This window comes from Piliocolobus tephrosceles, chromosome 2, assembly GCF_002776525.5.
Source record: "Piliocolobus tephrosceles isolate RC106 chromosome 2, ASM277652v3, whole genome shotgun sequence".
Classification (NCBI taxonomy): domain Eukaryota; kingdom Metazoa; phylum Chordata; class Mammalia; order Primates; family Cercopithecidae; genus Piliocolobus; species Piliocolobus tephrosceles.
Window position 1 is genome coordinate 92,151,364 of NC_045435.1, and position 6,844 is coordinate 92,158,207.

The following is a 6,844-nucleotide window of genomic DNA, read 5'->3' on the forward strand; positions in this document are numbered from 1 at the left end:
CACTACCTGGGAGCTTGTTAGAAATACAGGCTTGTTGTGATACATTGAGGATGAAAAATAAAATTTTAAAAAGATAATAATACTAATAATAGATGAAATGCAGGCTCTCAGGCCCTACCCTAGTCCCACAGTATCAGAATCTTCTTTTTAACAGGCTTGCCAAGTGATTTGTATGTACCTTCAAGTCTGAGAGGCACTGGTCTGGATGGAAACTTTTATTTACAATTTCTACTCCATCTCTAGGATCCCTGATAGTCCCAAGGAGGAGAGATTGAGAAGCAAAGGGCATATAACGGGGTTAACGTCATCTCCTTGACAGCAACTAGCAGGTCATGCTGGAAGCTGTGGGCTCTAAAATCCCAAGGCAGAGGAGAAGGAAGCTGAAACCAGTGGAACCACTGGCCAGCCTCAGGGCCAAAGATAACTGGGGGTGGAGCAGTTTTTTGTACAGCCCCACCCTCCAGTCAGGCAGAGGCCAACCTTATAACCTTATTGGTACAAACTAAAGAAGAGGCTTCTACTACCTTTTTCATAAGAAATCAGTTGGAAACCTTTCCATGAGGTCAAAACAAATTTAGAGCAGTTCTTCTCAACTTTAATGCACGGAAGGACCACTTGGGGAGCTTTGCAAAAACCCAGTGCCTGAGCACCACCTACAAGATTCTGATTTAATCGGTTTGAAATGGGGTAGAGAATTGCATTTAAAAAAACCTCCCCGTCTCTGCAGCCCAGGCATGGCCAGTGTGGGCAGAGCACCCCAACCCTGGGAGCGCCCCGGTGGAGCAGGCTGCTTGGCACAGAGGAGTCAACTGGGCCCGTGGTGGTGGGTGAGGGGCCAGGCTGGAGCTGTGGTGGCAGAGCTGCGGGGTCCTTCATGAAGAGAGATTTGGGGGCACTTCTATCTCCTCTGCACAGTTGATAGTTTGGGTAGTGAAGACATGGCTGACAGTGTCAAAACCTTTCTCCAGGACCTTCCCAGGGGAGTCAAAGACTCCATCTGGGGTATTTGTACCATCTCCAGCTAGATGCTCCAATCCAGCAAAAGAGAAGAGCAGTGTGGACGAAGGGCAAGCAGTGTCCTGGCACAGAGAATATCCCAGAATATAGAGTGGGAGCAAGAGAATGAGCAGCAAGTGTTGGTAGAATTTTCCAGTGTTGCATTTGGGATGGTGGAGTGCTCTGGTTCAGTCTATTCTTGCTTTATCGAGTGTTTATTCGTGGGCTTCAGTGAGTAACAGAGTGAATTACTTATGATCCATCACTGTGTGGAGATGCTTGGTCATGGCTGGAATTTTTCCTCATATAAATTTCCAGGGCTTTTTGGGTGCTCCCCTTGTTCATGCCTAGCAAAGTTGTGAATGCCATTTGGTTCCAAGATACAGCTGACCTGGCATTTGAAGCAAGCCTCACCCATTCCCTAGTATCCACAAAATAACTGCTGACATGCTCTCCACGTTTTTTTTGCAGGCTCTTTCACCCGTTCAGGGAATGTCTGTGAGTCTCTTTACCACCCATCTTGTTGGTCAGCTGCTTACTCTCCGGCGTTTTTCTCTTCTTGACTCACTCTACTGCTTCAAATATGGTTGGTTCAATAAAGGAATTGAAATGTACCAGCGGTTGTCTAACTTAGAGAGGAACTCGCTTTACTACTTTGGGTTTGGTTTGCCCTTGGCTTTTCTCACAGCAATGCAGTCATCATATATTATCCATGGCTGTCTTTTCTCTATCCTCTTTCCTTTGTTCATTATCAGTGCAATAAGGCAAAGATCCCCAGCAAAACATACCTCTTCGAGTTGCACCTCTCCTCTTTGGTGGTCTTCTTAAGCAACAGATTCTTACACAGTCTCACCTGCAGTCTGCCTTGAGCAGCTCAACCTCTGCAGAGAAGTTCCCTTCACCACATATATCTCCACCTAAACTGAAGGCTACTGCAGGCCTGAGTCACCTGCCATTGAGGGGATGGGTGGGATTTGAAGGACGCTGTGGCAGCTTTTTTCCCAGTTCACCTCCCCCTGCCAGGGAAGGCACGATTCATTCTGCCAAGGGCCCTCTGCATATCCCCTCTCTGAGGAATTGGAATCTTTTATCTCTGGTGCACATAAGGCAGAATCTTCCTGACACCAGTGTGTGGATTTTTAACACCACTGAGAGTTGAAAGGACCACAATTTTTTTAGTGTTTTTTTTTTTTTCTTTTTTCTACAGCTATTTTTCTAGCATTTGCCAGTCCCTATGACTGGATGGATTTGAATATTTTGTCTTTCTCCCTGTGCCATTTACCTTCCCACCTTTCCTTCCTGCCTTCTACCACCCTTGGGTGAATGAAATTTGTAATTCCAGCTGTTGCATTTTGTGGATTTGTTATCTTTGTTGTTTTAATGTGAAGCACAAACATTGGATGTGGGAGGTAAAGTGTCCCAGTTGCTCCTGGTTACTCCCTTTATAGCCATCACTGTCTTGTTTCTTGTAACTCAAGTTAGGTTTTGGTCTCTCTTGCTCCACTGCTAAAAAAAGAAAAAAAAAAAAAAAAGTCTGAAGAGATGGGACAGGAAGAAAGACCTCACAACCAGATCTTCAGACCGTCTGGGTTTTAAGGAGTGATTTTTCTTTCTTTCCTTTGAAGGAGAAAAAGCTATTTTCACTGGTACATTTAAACTCCCCCAACTCGGCGGAGGTACCAATTCTGGAGAAGTGCCACTGCAACACAATGCTCAGAGAGCCTGAACTTTTCAACTCTGTTGTGGGGTGTGGGGTAGAAATTTACTATTGGCCACTGCTGGGTCTGTTTCATATTTCAAAGGAATATTAGATGCTACAAAGAGGAACTGAAGGGGTAAACTTTTTAAACTAATTAAACCTGTGATTGGTTGGTGTTTTCCCATCATTTTAAGAGACTAAATATGGGGGGCAGATGTCAAAATACTTGTACAATTTCAAAATGTCACAATTAAATGTGAGCATATTTTCCCAGTGTTTCTAAATGCAGCTAAGGTTGAACTACCAATTTAGAGGTCTCTGGAGTGGTTCTCCAAGCATGGTGCCCCAAACGGCTGTGTCACCTGGGAACCAGTGATAAATGCAAATTCTCAGGTCCCTCCATAGACCTACTTAATCATAAATGTAAAAATGGGGTCCAGTGATCAGGGTTTTAACACGCTCTCCAGATAAGACTAATGTGTTTCCGAAGCATGTCATAAAGGCCAAAGAAACATACACAGGACGCAACTTGAAGGTCCCTTTTGTGGATTCCTGTAATAACCTACATGTGTTATTGAAGTCCGATGTTTAGATCCGTGTACCTGATGTGCAGTAAGCCAAACACTGACACATCAGCACTTAGGAGCAGAGAAGGGTTTATTTAGTTTGGCCAAAGAGAGTGGGTGAGAGACCCTCCCTTACTTCATTACCAAGTCTTATGTTCAAAGACTTCCCTTTGAACATAACCGGTGGCTCTTCTGAGTAAAGTAGGTATGCAGGAGGTGGAATACCCAGCAATCAAAGCTGTTTGCATCTCTTGGCCTGATCAAACTTCTGGATATCAAGAAGGTCTGCATCACCTAAGACTCATCGTGATTTATTTACTATCACGTGTGTCCATCGAGAAGACCATCTGAACAGGCTTAGTGTGGGCAACAAGGCTGTTTATTCACTTGGGTGCAAGTGAACTGGGTCCAAAAAGAGAGTCAGCAAAGGGAGATAGGAGAGGGGCAGCTTTACAGGACTTTGGTAGGCAGTGGAAAGTTACAGTTGAAGGTGGTCATCTGTTGTCAGCAGGGGAGGAGTCACAAGAGGCATGGTGGGGAGATCATGAGATCCATGGTCCTGCAGAAGAATGTCATAGGGTCGATTGATCAGTTAGGGTAGGGTAGGAACAAGTCATAATGGCAGAATGTCATAAGGTTGGTTAATCAGTTAAGGCAGAAACTGGCTGTTTCACTTCTTTTGTGGTTTCTCAGCTGCTCCAGACTTCTTGGCTCTCGCAGGCTGTCTGGATGTATACGTGCAGGTCACAGGGGTTACAATGGCTTAGCTCCAGCTCAGAAACCTGACATTTATTTCTTTCTTCATTTTTAAAGACAGGGTCTCGCTCTGTCATACAGGCTGGAGAGTAGTGGTGGAATCATAACTTATTGCAGTCTGCAATTCCTAGGCTCAGGTGATCCTCCTGAGTAGCAGGAGCTACAGCACATCCAGCTAATTCTTTGAATTTTTTTTTTTTTTGTAGGGAGGGTCTTCCTCTGTTGCCCAGGCTGGCCTCAAACTCCTGGGCTCAAGCAATCCTCTTGTGTTGTCAGCCACCCACAGTGCTGGGATTAGAGGTGTGAGCCACTTGCCTGGTCTCCTTGTTCTTTAAAAGAAAAACAAGGCCAGGCGTGATGGCTCACGCCTATAATCCCAGGACTTTGGGAGGCTGAGGCAGGTGGATCATGAGGTCAGGAGTTCGACACCAGTCTGACCAACATGGTGAAACCCCGTCTCTACTAAATATACAAAAGTTAGCTGGGCATGGTGGTGGGCACCTGTAATCCCAGCTACTCGGGAGGCTGAGGTAGGAGAATTGCTTGGACCTGGGAGGCGGCTGCAGTGAGTCAAGATAGCGCCATCGTACTCCAGCCTAGGCAATAAGAGCGAAACTCTTTCTCAAAAAAAAAAAAAATTTTTGCTTGCCTGGCGCAGTGGCTCACACCTGTAATCCCAGCACTTTGGGAGGCTGAGGCGGGCACATCACAAAGTCAATAGATCAAGACCATCCTGGCCAACATGGTGAAACCCTGTCTCTACTAAAAATACAAAAATTAGCTGGGTGTGGTGGCATGCACCTGTAGTCTCAGCTACTCGGGAGGCTGAGGCAGGAGAATCGCTTGAACATGTGAGGTGGAGTTTGCAGTGAGCCAAGATCACACCACTGCACTCCAGCCTGGCGACAGAGCAAGACTCTGTCTCAAACCAAACCAAACCAAACCAAACCAAAACAAAACAAAAGCATTTGTGTTTTTGTATTACGTTTATGTTACAAGCAGTACCTTCAGCAGAACCAGCAGCACGCTTATGCTGGGAATAGCAGTGGTGTGTGTATTTGTTAATGGCTGCCAGTGTTGAAATGATACTTTGCTGTGACCCCCACTTCAGGGGTATGGACTGCTCTATCTGTTGGGGGAGGAACGGAACAATGAAGCAAGTAGCCTAATAATCAAACTATAACTGGGGATAGATGCCCATTTCTGGTCCCTGTCAATCTAAGAGGAATGTTGACAAAAGAAAGTGTAACCAAAAGAGACTTACTTACCAGGCCTGGACAGGATGCATGAGAAAAAATTTGTATCTTGCAATTTCACTAGTGTGTGTCTAGGTGCAGATTTATATTTATTTATCCTGTTTAGGATTTATTGGGCTTTCTAAATCTAAGGATTTTGGTTTTTCAATAATTTTGGAAAATTAACAGCTATTCTATCTTTGAATACATGTGGTTAATTTTTTTCTTTTCTGGAACTCCTAATAGCCGTAGGCAAAACCTTGTAATTTCTTCCTCTATGTCTCTAAGACTCTTTCATATTTTCTTTTTGTGTGTGTGAACCTATGGATTCTACTGAAACTTTCGTATTTTAAATCTCTACATCTCTGTGCAGGAGAGTTTTCAGGTCATCTAATATGCAAAATTACTTGAAACAGAAGTCCTGCCCACAACTGTTGATTGGTTTAGAAATGGGCACGCAACTTCAACTGACCAACCAAAGCCTTTTCCTGAGATTGTTTTGAATTAGAACTAAAGGCAAAGCTATTAGATGTGTTCTAACTGACTTTCTAGTCTCTGGTTTCAGGGATTTCTAAGATCCAGCTGCACCCCTGCTGTTTAAGTGTTTATGTAAGATACTTCCCCTTTTGCTCCAACTAGTTTGATCTGTGGCTCTTACGTATGATGAAGAGAGCCCTAATTAATGCATAGAATTATTTCAAAATTTCCAAGTACCATTTCAGAGAGGGAGTGAGGAACTGCAGACTAAGGATGATGTGGGAAATTTGAGAGATTTTTAAAAACTTTGTATATTCATTATCTATATGTTGCTACAAACAAATTATCCCCAAACTTATGGCTTAAACAACAAACATTTCCTGTATCACCGTTTCTGTGGGTCAGGCATTCAGGAGTAGCTTAGCTGATTTGTTCTTGCTCAAAGTCTGTCCTGAGATTTTAACTGTGATGTTGACCAAGGCTGTCATCATCTAAAGGCTTGCTTGGCACTGGAGGAGCCACTTCCATGATGGTTCACTAATGTGACTGTTGAAGTGGGGCCTAAGTTCCTCGCTAGCTCTTGGCAGGAGTCCTCAATCTCTTGCCACATGGGCCTTCCATGATGCTGCTTAAGTGTTCTCAAGGCATGGCAGCTAGCACCCTTTAATGTGAGTGATCTCAGAAACAGAGGACAAAGGAAGCCATAGACATTTTTATAACCTAGTCTTGGAAGTGACCCATCATCACTTCTGCCTTATTCTATTTGTTAGAAGCAAGTCACTAAGTCCAGCTCCATCTCTTGAAGAGCGAAGTAGCAAAAAATTGTGGACATACAGTTGACCCTTGAACAACATAGGGGTTAGGAATACTGACCCACCATGAAGTAGAAAATCTGCATATAACTTTTGCTTCCCCCCAAATTTAACTACTAATCATCTACTGTTGACCAGAAGCCTTAGAGATAACATAAATTGTTGATTAACACATATTTTGTATGTAACATGTATTATAGACAGTATTCTTATAATACAGTAAATTATGAAAAGAAAATGTTAATGAGAAAACTGCGCAGTTGTAGTGGCTCATTCCTGTAATCCCAGCACTTTGGGAGGCCC

The 6,844-nt window shown here is 43.8% G+C and overlaps 1 pseudogene; it reads left to right on the forward strand.

Moving 5' to 3' along the window:
- The first annotated feature begins 938 nt into the window (after positions 1-938).
- On the forward strand, positions 939-1,824 carry LOC111555378 (annotated as a pseudogene).
- Positions 1,825-6,844: the final 5,020 nt, after the last annotated feature.